Below are 14,324 nucleotides of genomic sequence, written 5' to 3'. Positions count from 1 at the left end.
CTCAAGCGCTCTCTAGAGGGATCCAAAAGCCTGCTCTGCGGCTTCTTCCACCACAAGCGAGAGTGGAAGATATTTGAGATATTTTTACAACGGTGTGGTTCATGAAAGCTTTCTGGAGTTTGAAGTGGCAGAACACCTGGATGCTGCCCCCTTAAGTGACAAGATTATATTCTTCCTTGAGAAGCTTGGGCTGGAGTACAAGAAAAACCTTGTAGGCTTGGGCTATGATGGCACAGCAGTGATGCGCAGGGCACATGCAGGTCTTCAAGCAAAAATAAAATAAGTAGCCAAACATGCCTTCTATGTTCACTGTAGTGCACAGTGCTTGAACTTAGTTATAGTAGATGCTGTAAAAAGTGTGGCAGATGCAGGAAACTTCTTCTCATTATTAGAACGACTGTATGTATTCATGTCTGGGTCTTATGTACATAACAAATGGCTCGAAGTGGAGTGGGAGATGTTTGATGGTGCACCAAGGGAACTCCAACAGCTAAGTGATACACATTGGACCTGTAGGCACATAGCATGCCGTAATGTTATGGACAGGTTGCCTGCAATAGTACAGGTGCTTGAAGAGATCGCATCTGAGAAACATCCACAAAGATCTGTAGAAGCAAGAGGGATACTGCTCAAATTGATCTGAATTTAGCTGGATCTCTTGTTCTGTTCAGCAAGGTCCTGAGTGACTCCAAGTTTTTATCAGACATGTTCCAATCTAAAACAGTGGACTATGCTAAGGCTGTTGAACTTATTGAAGCACTTAAAGAGACACTGGTCCAGTACCGTAGTCAAGCCTGTTTTGAGGAAATGTGGAGTGAAACACTTGATTTATGTCAACAAAGTAACATTGATACAGCTCGAAAACCAAAGAGGCCAAGACAGACAGCAAATGTGCTTCAGGATACTGTCATCCACTACACCTTGGGACAGCATGTAGTTCCAGATAGCAAACACACTTTTTGTGTCTCTGTGTACCATCCAGTTGTGGATAACATGATTGGAGAAATAGGAAGAAGATTTTCTAACACAAATTGTAACATTATGCAGGGTGTCCAGGCACTAAATCCGTCAAGTCCAACTTTTTTTAGAGAGGAGGCTGTTCTGTTATTGGTTGAAGCTTATGATTCAAATATTGAGGATCTCAAAAACGAGTTACATCAGACGAGGAGAGTACTAGACAGACAAAAGGGGGAAAAGGAGAGTCCTAGGGCACAGGCTGCCATTTACAAACTCATACAGACAAACTTAATCTCATGCAATCAATGTCTTGCATTTAAGGTTTCATGTGAAACAGTTCATATTAGGGATAAGTGACCATACAATGAGATCTCACTTAATAGGAGATAGAAGTATGATAGAAGTAAGGGGCATTATCACAGGAAAGGCATTAAGGTAAGACACAGGTGATAAGTGGCAGATGTGTTTTTGTGCCTCTCAGACTGTGTCAGAGAGGCACCGTTGCAGGCAACATTTGTACAAGAAGAAACTATACAAAGAAAAACTTACCCATAAAGATCTATGGACTGAGCTGTACTAAAGTAAGCATAAATACACTGTGGAAATAAATGGGTCACGGCACTCAAACAAGGTACTGGACATAGCTTTGTTTACTCAGAACAAACATTCTCCCCGTTTGTCCCTCAAACTTGAACAATTTTTTGACAGATGAGATTTTTCACTTTACTGAAAAAGTGATGAGAAATACAGTACAGTATCAATATTCCCAGCAGTTAAGGGGACATGAAAGGGATATTTTATGCATGTAAATATGAGCTGCTGTATCAACAAATCAACAAAAAGGCTCACAGAGTTACAAAGGGTATGTTACATCAAAATCTCCACAAACCTGAAAAGAAGTCACATAAAAATAAATTTTGCTCCAAGTCTGAAAAAGTACAAAAACATTTTGTGAGTAGGTTCAGGCCGTTTCTGGACAGTTTTATACTGTATATACAAAAGATGAAACATTAAAAAACAACAATAACAACACTGCTTCATGTTCAGCAGGATTTACAACATTTACACCAGTGTCACATTTTAAACATTGTTTCTCACACTTTTGGTTTTATTTAAGGTTCTCAGTTGCCAAAACAAAGAAATAAACACAGAAGTTTAAAGGGCAGATTCTGTTGAGGTCATCATTTTAACAGCTTTGTGAAGGTTCACCAGTGAGCATGACATGAAGTTGTCATGCCTATAACAGCTGAATGTGGCGATTTCTATGTTGCTCAGCAAAACGCTTCACAAATGTATCTAGATCTAATACCCTTGTGCGTTTTGATTCAATGCTGAGTACAGCCAAACTCGATAGTCTCTTTTCTGTCATAGTTGACCGCAAATAAGTCTTTATGAGCCTGAGAGATGAAAAACTTCATTCACAGGATGCACTGCTCACAAGTAAAACAACCGCTATTTTACACAACCTGAGCAACTCATAAAACACATCCTGGTATGGGTCCAAAAACTGAGTGAACTCCATTAGAGTGTAGTGTGCCTACATACTATTTCTCATCAAACTGTGATAATTGTGATTAAATTCAGTATATATACGTCTGCCATATGTTGCCAACCCTCAAAAATTCCTGCCCCTCTCTCGCCACACCATAAATATTTTTCTAGATCCGCCCCTGTGTACATTTTTCAGTTCCTCTGTTTGCCCTTGATAAGACCTATATGTTCAAGTATGAGACTCTGCTCTTCCTCAAGAAGGTCTGGCCAGAGCAGGAATGAAAGTCAGCAGCAAGGTTCACATCAGTGCCGTGACAGAGAACACCTTCATGATGAAGGTAATGACCATTAAGAACTGTAAACACTGTAGGTGTTCCACACTGACAGGAAACAAACAAAAAAAACATTATTAGCTAGAAATGGAAGCTTTAGCGTTAAGTTCTGCCGGGAAGACTCAATTGCTACGTCACTTATTACCTTCTCATCTATCCAATCGTGTCTAATACTTGCGGTATAAAAGACCAGTACTTACACATGTCTGAGTTCGCAGATGCTGACGCTTTCATTCATGCTCTCGTTTAGTCGCCAGCCAACATGTTTCAGGACACGCATATTGTTCTATTATTGAGTTCCGACGATGGATATGTCCCGCCGTATCTCCTGCTACACGTCGAAGTTCCCGCGATCAGTGCCGCATCTCCCCGTATGCACAGTGGTCTTCGGAGAGTTTTTGATCAGCCAAGGCCTCTCATGAGAAGTTCTGCTCTCTATGCCTAAAACACCCTGGGTAACCAATCAGTTTCCATTTTCACGTCATCAAACGCCTCAACAGCGTCAGCTCAGTCAGGATAATCCGGCAGGAAGAGAACTATGTCATTCTCATCAACTTGTCCAGCAAAAGAACCTCGCTGTCTGCACGGTTGCATTATCCCGCAGATCACGATCCAGCGACATGAATCAACAACTCTGCAAATCACGAGAGGCGATCTTCTCTCGCTGGTTCAAGTTCAAGCTCCACTTCCAAGGCTTTCAAGTCGGTTTTTCAAGTTTGGTAGGCGCTTCCACCAGCCACTGTTAATATGTCCCCTCTATCATGATTAAACTTCATCCAGGTAAGTATTTCTCTGTTGCTTCCTACACCAGCGGCAGAGTTCAAATTGGTGTCCACGGTGACGTGGCGTACGTGTTCATAATTACTAACGTTACTGATCTGCAGACTGCAATGGGGCCGGTTAGCTCGCCTTAAAGGGGAAATGTTCATAGCAAGTGTAAGCAAGTTTCGCGTCACCGCCACAGTACAGTGATCTAATAATATCAGCGCTGTCAAAACACCCGCAATGTTGGAACTGCACTATGTATTATTTTTACAATGGAGATGAACGTTCCTGTAAACTGTGCAATTGTAGAACAAATATATATATATATATATATATCAGCGTTGTCGGTACCACGCTCTCATGGGCAGTTTGCAAATACCCACTAACTACTGAGTAACTGATAAAAAAAAAAAAAAAAATTACAAAAAAAAAAAAAAAAAAACCTGAGCTAAAGAGTGCAAGTTGTTCATTTGGCTGTTATGCATTCGGTAATGGATATATCTACAATGGCAGTTAATTACATACTTACATAAGTGTTGTAATTTCACAAACAACTATTTTCAACATATTTAGGCCTACTTTAAATCATATTATAAGTCCCTTAATGAAAAATTAGATCTACAATATTGGAAATGTGTACAATTGCTGTAATATTTAACCTTTCCTGGTGACTACTTAATCCACTGATATGTGTGATAGAAATATTTTATGTGATGGGTATTTCCACATTAATGTACAGACAAATGCAGACTAAGGATGCTCCTGTCAAAGGCCACATATCCTTAGCAAAAACTGCTAACTCAGTAGAACTAACAGTCATATTAGTTTTACCAAGTCAAACCAATCAACAGAACTAATCAGTGAAGGAGGCTCGAGTGGCATTGTGTTTGCTCAACTGTTTGATTTACTTGCTCATGTATCTTCTATTCAAGAGTCTCAACTGTGTTGTGGCCAGCGATCTCCCAGCCATGAATGGGGCTATGTCTGCAAGAGCAACTTGGGAGCCATGTCAGGCATATGCTGCGCATCTGAGAAAAGGATTCTACGCTTTAAAAAAAAAAAAAAAAAAAAAAAAGATCAAGTATCATTTAGGTAATGATAGTAGCTTCTTGACAGGACGCCGTCACCTTACTTCAGGTAAGTACCGTATTAAGAAGTCAGATTTAGCCGGTTAAAAACAAAAAACAAAAAAAAAAAAAACACACTAGACAAAGGGTGCATGTCCAATCTCAGATTCGGATATCTAGGTCAGTAAAGGCTAGATGAATCTTCTAAGCTCACTCAAGGTTCGTCCGCTCTTCACAAAATCATCCTATAGCGATCGTTAGCGTCCTTAGGGATTAAGTCGCAAAATATATTATATCGTTGTGCTACAAAGCATAGTTGTCATCAAGGCAGATCTTATTGTTAGGCGATCATGCCATTTCTGAGACGTTAATTTGGCTATCAATCGTCTTCAATTTCATAATTAAGGTTGCGCTTATTCCTTCCAATGCAAAGCCATAGCTACGCGCTTTCACTCTTCGTTACAGGCTTTCAGACGGCTTTTGGCCTTCAGCAACCCGGATCCATCACCCTGCCCTCCTCTAACAGAGTTTGTTAAATTAGTAATGTTTGCTTTTCTTTCAGATTCCTGTTTTCACATCCTGATCACGGCCGATTGTTCCTTCCTCGTCTACAATTACGAATCGTAATTTAATATTTCTTCCATCCATAGTTTGCTCGCAGGCATTCAAATTCACGCAAGTATTAATACTAATTATCCAAGTCTGTTCACCGTTCCTTCTCTTTGTTTGCTACTTAAGGCATAGCCAAGACCTGTAGTAAACCTCCGATAAACGCCTGCCAATCACATTGTATAAAAAAAAAAAAAAAAAAAAAAAAAAAAAAAAAGTGTATAATTGTGCCCTTTTTCGCAGGATATGTGGTGGGTCTCCGGTGTGTATGCGGGTTTGGCTCGGAATGCCCCACAGATAATTTTGAATAGCATGTTGGAATGGTCATTTCGAGGTGATTAAGCATATCATTTTGTCTATCCCTTTGGATGTGGCAGGGCTGCTACTCCCGGCACAGGGGTCGGAGTTTCAACAGCTCGTTTGCAGCTTCAATTACCTCTCACCAACAATTTAACTTTTCACTTTGTTCCACCAGAATCATTCAAGATGGAGCGACTCAAGAAGTGTCAACATATAGACAACATTCCGAATGGTCGTTGATAAATTATGTAGCTCATCGTAGCTATCTCTAGTCACTAATTAGTTTATTCTGTCTCGATATTCTTTAAATCATGTTCTGTGGGCAGGATTCATGTAAATTTAGGTTGTGATGCACTAACCAGGAGGAATTTCATTAGCTCCTCTCAGCGCTGTTGTAGTCTTTAAAAAGCTATTCTTAAATTAATTTCTCCCATTGTTTGAACTTGACTGTTGTAACCTTGAAGATGTTGGTTATGCTTATACGGCAAAATTTCACACTAAGTAAGAAAAGCAAAATCCATCCAACCCCCTTTTTATTACTTCCTGTCCGCATGGTCTCTTTTCTATTGGTATTCAGATTGGAGCTGTCTGTTACAGCGTCATGGCTCATGCATCCAGGGGATTCACTCCAGGAGCTAAATACTCCGATTTCCCCATGGTCTTTTTCTGATTTGCGTTTCTCACCTAATTTCTTTACTCTCTTTCTTAAGAACTCTAAGAATGACTCAAGGCTCTGTTTCACATTATCAATTTATTAATTAGTAATAAATTCCGTCCCTTCTCATCTATGATTAATTTCTTAAATTCCCCTCCAATTATCCTAACTAACGGAGCACTTCTTTCTAAGCTAGTTCAGGACTCATCAGTTCTGTCCTCAAAAGCTGCAGTCTATCTCCCTCCCAGTATACTGGTTATTCCTTCAGGATCGGGGCAGCCACTACAGCAGCTGATCATGGCATTTCTACTTCAGCTATTAAGATCCTGGGCAGATGGTCTTCCTCTGCATTAGTCTATATAAGACCCGATTCAAAATCATCCTCGAAGCTCAGCAAGCTCTTCACTAAAACTGTTCAGGTAAATAACCTTTGCAACTACTGGTGGTGGTGCCATGATATTCCATTCTCACAATTGGTCTTAAATTCTGCTTGCATTTACAAATGGTCAATGAGTCATTGTCTATATGTGGCCAAGTGGCCTTGTCTTAATGTGGCCTTGTCTCTATGTGGCAGTAGTAGCCGTTGTGGTCTTGTTCCATGTGGTCTTTATGGTCTTTAAAAAAAAAAAAAAAAAAAAAAATCATGCAAGTGTATGATATACATGTTCAGTGTGGTCTACTGTGACCGTGTAGCCTAATGTGGCCTTGTCCCGTGGTCTTGTGGCCAGTTATGGCATGGTTCTGTGTGGCCTAGTGGCTGTGTCTCGTTGGCCTTGTATCCGTGTGGCATTAGCAGCCTTGTGGCCCAGCGGGCCTTGTCTCTGTGCGGGTCTCAAGGCCTTGTGGCATAATGTTGCCTTGTCCTATGTGTGGCCTACATGGTCTTGTGGCCCTTATGGCCTCGGTTCTGTGTGGCCTAGTGGCCGTTGTCCCTGTGTGACCTCGTCTCAGTGTGGGCTTACGATATTGCGGCCCTTGCGGCCTTATTCTATGTTCAGTGTGGTCTACTGTGACCGTGTAGCCTAATGTGGCCTTGTCCCGTGGTCTTGTGGCCAGTTATGGCATTGGTTCTATGTGGCCTAAGGCCTTGTCTATGAGTGGTTCTGTCTCTGTATGGCTTTAGCAGCCTTGTGGCCCAGCGGGCCTTGTCTCTGTGTGGGTCCAGAGGCCTTGTGGCACAAAGTTGCCTTGTCCTGTATGTAAAAAATGGCCAGTGGTCTGTGGCCCTTAGTGGCGCGGTTCAATGTGGCCTAGTGGCCGTTGTCTGTGTGGCTTGCTCTGTGTGGTCCATAGTGGCCTTGTGGCACAAGTTGCCTTGTCCTGTATGTAAAAAATGGCCAGTGGTCTGTGGCCTTTAGTGGCGCGGTTCAATGTGGCCAAGCGGCCGTTGTCTGTGTGGCCAAGCGGCCTTGAGGCATTGTTGCCTCGCTAAAAAATGGCCATGTGGTCTTGTGGTCCTTGCGGCCTGGTTTTGTGTGGCCTTGCGGCCTTGTCCAGTCTACCTCGTTCTATGTGCGGCATTAGAGGCCGTCGTGGCTCATTGCGGCCTTGTCTCTGTGGTCTAGCAAGGCCATGTGGCCGGGCGGCCTTGTGTCTGTGGTCTATCATGGCCGTGTGGTCCAATGTGGCCAGTTTGCGGTCTAAGGAGGCCTGCTCTGTGTACGGCCCTAGGCGGCCTGCTCTGTGTGGTCCAATGAGGCCTGGCCCAATGTGGCATTGTCTGTGTGGTCCATCGCGGCCTTGTCTCTGTGTGGTCCAATGAGGCCTGGCCAATGTGGCTCTGTTTTGTGTGGTCCATCGAGGCCTTGTCTCTGTGTGGTCCAATGAGGCCTGCTCTGTGTACGGCCCTAGGCGGCCTGCTCTGTGTGGTCCAATGAGGCCTGGCCCAATGTGGCATTGTCTATGTGGTCCATCGCGGCCTTGTCTCTGTGTGGTCCAATGAGGCCTGGCCAATGTGGCTCTGTTTTGTGTGGTCCATCGAGGCCTTGTCTCTGTGTGGTCCAATGAGGCCTGGCCAATGTGGCTCTGTTTTGTGTGGTCCATCGAGGCCTTGTCTCTGTGCGGTCTGTTACGGCTTGTTCTGTATGCCCAAGGTGGCCTTTTCTCTGTGGTCCTATAACAGCTTTGTTCCATGACCTGTCCCTATGTCCTAAGTTAGCTCGTTCTCAGCTAAGTCACTATTCCACAACACTTGCTTCCCTCCAACTCATTCTCAGGGAAACTGGTTCGATCAGACGTAAGTGCGTCTCAAAACATAAGTCGCCTGGATGAAAGTGTCAGCATGGATAAATGCTAATGTACATTTCAGCAGCAGAACATTAATGCATAAATGCTTTATTCACGTCTTCGCATAGTACCTTCAGGCTCACTATGAAGTCGTCTCTCACTAATTAGTTATTGGCTACGAGGCTTTCCACATTTCATGTTCATGCCATTATTAACTCCCTTTTCTTTCTATTTTAGGCTCTACAGGATACACGACTGGTGGGTATACTTTTCTTTACCGTTCTTTGGGGGTGGGCTCCGTCCTGGTGGAATTATCTTCCACCTATTTTTGGGGGTCGGCTGCGCCCCTGCCTTCGTCTTCAGGCAGGAAATGCAGAGTCCGGACCCTCGGATTGCGAGCTATGGACGGGGCCTACGCCAAAGAACTTTATTGCTTGCTGGGCTATCAATAAATGTATTTATTGTTACAGTATTTATTCTCCCGAGTCTTTCTGGTAGAAATGGAAGCTTTAGCGTTAAGTTCTGCCGGGAAGACTCAATTGCTACGTCACTTATTACCTTCTCATCTATCCAATCGTGTCTAATACTTGCGGTATAAAAGACCAGTACTTACACATGTCTGAGTTCGCAGATGCTGACGCTTTCATTCACCTCCATCCTCCCCACCACCACCAGGATGGTCCCTTCCCCTCCATCCTCCCCACCACCACCAGGATGGTCCCTTCCTATACCTCACAGGGGGTCGGCTGCGCCCCTGCCTTCGTCTTCAGGCAGGAAATGCAGAGTCCGGACCCTCGGATTGCGAGCTATGGACGGGGCCTACGCCAAAGAACTTTATTGCTTGCTGGGCTATCAATAAATGTATTTATTGTTACAGTATTTATTCTCCCGAGTCTTTCTGGTAGAACTGGCTGTTAAAAGCAACAATTCCCTCAATTGTTCTCAATTGTTTAAAGCGAAGATTTCTATACGGTCCTATCAAAAACAAAAAATGCTAAAAAAAAAAATCTTTAAAAAATGCTTTTATCTTTTTTTATAATCATAAAAGGTCCTGGGCATACTGTCAAATACAATTATTAGTCTAGTTCTGATTTTTTTTCATATAAAACCTTTGGTTAAGATTAAGCTTAGCCTACTTAATCTTTTTCATTTCGTTCAATTTGTTTTGCCATGTTTGGGTAAATCAGTTGAGGCAGGAGACAAAAACTACTCAGTATTCTTCACATTAATACTGTGTACTGAATACTTCTTCACACTAACAGCCATTAGGCTATAATTCTCAAACTTTTTGATAATGTACATTACCATAAGTTTGTATTGCAATTAAACTTATATGTCATACTATGACAAGGAAAACGCCTCCCACCCCACATTCATGCTTTAAAATTATTTGGGTCTTAGTTGGGTCATCTATAGCATTTCCGTGACCGTGGAGAGCGAAGGTTCGTTTCTCACTGAATATGACATCTATAAAGGTTTAAGAAAAAATGTAGCCGGGGTGCCCCTCACAAAAATGTGGGGAAATGTTGTGAGAGCCCTATATCCAAAATGGCTGCCGTCAGCCAAGCTGGAAATGAACTTTTTAATGGTTTTGCCCACAGTGCTGCATAATACATGGTTTCTGAGATTATTTGGGTCAAGAAATTCATAAATTATGTAGATCTATTGATTTGACCTATTTTTGACCTTCAAATTCAAGATGGCCGCCAATTGGCTCTTTAAGGCGAGACACTACAGGTGAATAGGGTAAAAATTTTAACTTACAGATATCACCATTAAACTTTACCAGTTGATTACTCACATGAATAGGAGAAAAAAAATGTATTGCGAGTTTTCTGTAATTTTATGTTTAAATATGCTAATCAGGCTATATCTAATTAAATGTGCACTAATTTGCATATATTTTGAAGTGACGAATCTGACCATTGAAAAAAAAACAAGTTTCAAAATTATTTTAAAATTTTGTTGATATATTCAATGAAAAGCCATCACCTGAGGGGATTATGATTATCTCTTTTTGTTACACTGTAAATCAGAAAATACTGCCAATAGCCTTAAATTGATTTCCGCCCTATTTTTAGGCATAAAATGTCATATAAATCAGGCCAAGAATGATATATCAACAAATCCCTCTGGACAAACCTTCACAATATAGTTAGGATAAAACTGTACAGTTTGGTGTATGTAGGTGCTACAGAAGTGGAATATCGTCACTAGGAGTGTGAGAAAAAACGTCTCGGTTACGTATGTAACCCTCGTTCCCTGAGTAGGGAACGGAGACGTTACGCCGAGTGACGATGAATGGTGTTTCGCTTAGAAAGCCTATCGACTTCGAGTATTAAAAAACGAGCCAATGGCAAAGAAATGCCATGGGCCTGCGGGATTTGCATGGCGCAACTCCGCCCCACCTCATGGGTATAAAAGGAGGACGCCGGCAACATGCAGATATGTTTCTTCGCTGAGGAGCCAAGACTGAACTCAGGCGGTCCCCGCGGTACAGCGGAAGTGGCAGGAAGACTTAACGTCTCCGTTGCCTACTCAGGGAACGAGGGTTACATACGTAACCGAGACGTTCCCTTTCGTTGTCACTCCAAGTTACGTCGAGTGATGACGAATGGGGTTCCAGTCTAATCAAGCCAGCTTCACAGCTGTCTTCCAGTGCCCTGCGTAAGTCTGAGCTCCCTGTTGTGAGCCTGGCACGGACGAAGGACTCGTACTTAACACAGGAATACCAAGGTACACTGGGAAGCATATCTCAGAGGAAATATGCAAATAGTGCCTGCCCGAAGGGGGGACTTACAGAATACACATATGACCGGGAAGGGGGTAGCATACGGAGAACACTGGGGTGTCCAGCCCGAAGGGTGGAATATTTCAACCCCAGGGGGGCAAGGTGGCTTGCCAAGGGAAAGACACGTGCTCAGAGAGGCTTACAGTGGAAATACACATGTGGGGGTCGCCCAGAGGGGGGACCATGTGTAGCCGGCGCCGTCTGCACTTCGCTGACTACTGCGTTGTGTTCTGGTGCACTGATGACAAGACGCTGACGTTCCTCAAGACACTTTATTCTGCACACTGCACAATTCCAAAGAGAGCAAAAGATCAGGATTCTATCCATCAGAATCAGCCTCTCTCAGTCAAATAGACTGCAGACTCAGCATTTGATCACATTCAAAAATCAGAAAATAAAATACAGAAAAATAATTATAGAAAATAAACATATTGCATGTCATTTCTGTTATTGACTGAGGGCTTTTTAGCTTTTATAACATGAAATAAACCATCCTCTTTCCAATAATACATACAGTAATATGCACATAGCAAAATGTACATACTTTACATCTAGGCTGTTCAGGGCCATTGAACATCAATCAACACAAGAAAACTTTAAATTAACACATTAGGCCTATACTCTAAACCTGGTATTGGAAGTACATACCTGCACAATTCCAAAGAGAGCAAAAGATCAGGATTCTATCCATCAGAATCAGCCTAACATAAGAAAAAGGACAACTAAAACATGTGGGCTACATCAAAAGAGGATAGTGAGCGCTAGCATACAGCAAAACAAAACACGAGGTTAGCTATGTTAGCAATTTCTTATGCTCTCAAAACAGAAAAGTTCTCAACTCATCTCAAATAAATGTATGTGCACTGCACTCATCATTAAAATGCCCTAAAACTAAAGTTACAACAGGTAAACGTCAAGTTTACATTGCACTGATGTAAATAAGTACCTCTCTCAGTCAAATAGACTGCAGACTGAGAAAAGAACGTGAAAATTCAGTATATAGCCACCACTTTAGCCTCTATCCAATAGAGGGCGCACGTACACAACAAATAACTCTCCCAATACCGATAAGCTACCATGAAATAACAGAACAATACCAGATTTTGGTGAAACAAACTCACAAAACAGAAAATGAAAGGTTGCAATAATATTTATCTTTCTTTAACCTGTTACACATGCACACGGAGGCACCTAGCCAATGCGCAGGCAATAGACAAATAGGCAAAAGACACTGGCGTTGACGTCAGCAGTGCTGGAGGAACTCAGGGCTTGAAGGGGGAAGATCACCTGAGGAAAAAATCGCATGCATCCAGTCCGTGGAGTGGAGTGGCGAGCAAGCGAAGACACATGAGCGGGTCCTAGTACCGGCTGGTTGAAGCGAGTACATGAGAGGACACTGGCTCTACTCAGAGATTATAGAATCTCGCGAATGTGCTGGGTGTCGCCCAGCCTGCAGCTCTGCAGATGTCTGTTAGCGAGGCGCCATGAGAGCCCAAGAGGAAGCCACAATCCAGGTGGAGTGGTCTGTCACACCAAGAGGGCATGGTCGACCTTGCTGCTGGTATGCCAAAGCAATGGCATCCACTATCCAGTAAGACAGCCTTTGCTTGGAGAGAGCCTTTCCCTTCAGCTTCCCACCATAACAGACAAAGAGCTGGTCCGAGGTCCTGAAACACTGCGTTCTGTCTACATAGGCGTGGAGAGCACGTACTGGACAGAGCAGTGCCAAGGCTGGGTCTGCCTCCTCCAGGGGCAGCGCTTGCAGGTTCACCACCTGGTCCCGAAAGGGAGTGGTGGGTACCTTGGGCACATATCCAGGCCGGGGTCTCAGGATCACGTGAGAGTAGGCCGGCCCGGACTCCAGGCACGCTTCGTCAATGGAGAATACGTGCAGGTCCCCTACCCTCTTGATGGAGGCCAGTGCAACCAGTAGAGCTGTCTTCATTGACAGGAAGTTAAGCTCCACTGATTGCAGAGGCTCAAAGGGAGCACTCTGCAGGGCAGATAGAACCACTGAGAGATCCCAAGAGGGAACGAGGAGGGCAAGGAGGATTTAGTCTCCTCACTCCTCTCAGGAACCTGACGATCAGGTCGTGCTTTCCCATGGACTTACTTTCGACTGCGTCATGATGTGCGGCGATAGCGGCAACATACACTTTCAGGGTGGAGGGAGACAGCCTTCGCTCCAACCCATCTTGCAGGAAGGAAAGCACGACTCTAATCGAGCATGTCCGGGGGTCTTCTCGGCGAGAAGAGCACCAGTTGACGAAGAGGTTCCACTACCTACCTCCGAACCTGGACACGCAAAATATATGCAAATTAGTGCATATTTAATTAGATATGGCCTGATTAGCATAGTTAAACATAAAATTACAGAAAACTTGCAATACATTTTTTTCTCCTATTCATGCGAGTAATCAACTGGTAAAGTTTCATGGTGATATCTGTAAGTTAAATTTTTTACCCTATTCACCTGTAGTGTCTCATCTTAAAGAGCCAAAAAAATGGTGACCATCTTGAATTTGAAGGGGAGCGGTATTGGAAGGCCGCTCAGCTCAGGGCTTGTGGAGGAGTCATCATCTCGCTTGGCACATGAATTGCCTAGAGATGATGGTCGTCTTCAATGCGTTGAGACACCTCCTCCCAGACCTGAGGGGCCATCATGTGTTGTTCTGGAACAGTGACTGTTAGGCCTCAGGGCAGCAGCGTCCAATGTGATACCCTTTGACCTGCTGTACATGAGACCTTTACAGTGGTGGCTCAGGACCAGAGGGTTCTCCCTGAGGGGAGACCCATTCCGTACGATCAAGATCACGCGGCAGTATCCCCGCGCCTTGGTTATATGGAGGAAACTCTGGTTCTTGACCCACAGTTGGTGGCCTCTTATTTTGGTCCCTCAGGAAATTACGCTGTCTGAGGGCAGTGTATATTCCAGGGGGGCCAGAATATTGGAGCAGACACCCTGTCGAGGCAGGGGCTGAGGCCAGGGGACTCCACCCCGAGGCGGTGGAGCAAATATGGGAGTTTTACGGCCAGGCAGAAGTGGATTTGTTCTCGTCTCAGCATACGACGCACTGTCCACTCTGGTTATCCCTCACTCAACCAGTCCCCTCGGGGCTGGTTGCTATGGT

Source organism: Rhinichthys klamathensis, unplaced genomic scaffold (assembly GCF_029890125.1).
Source record: "Rhinichthys klamathensis goyatoka isolate OS25496 unplaced genomic scaffold, OSU_Roscu_1.1 h1tg000289l_1, whole genome shotgun sequence".
Lineage (NCBI taxonomy): Eukaryota > Metazoa > Chordata > Actinopteri > Cypriniformes > Leuciscidae > Rhinichthys > Rhinichthys klamathensis.
The sequence above is the reverse complement of the archived record's forward strand: the minus strand, read 5'-3'. Positions refer to the sequence as shown.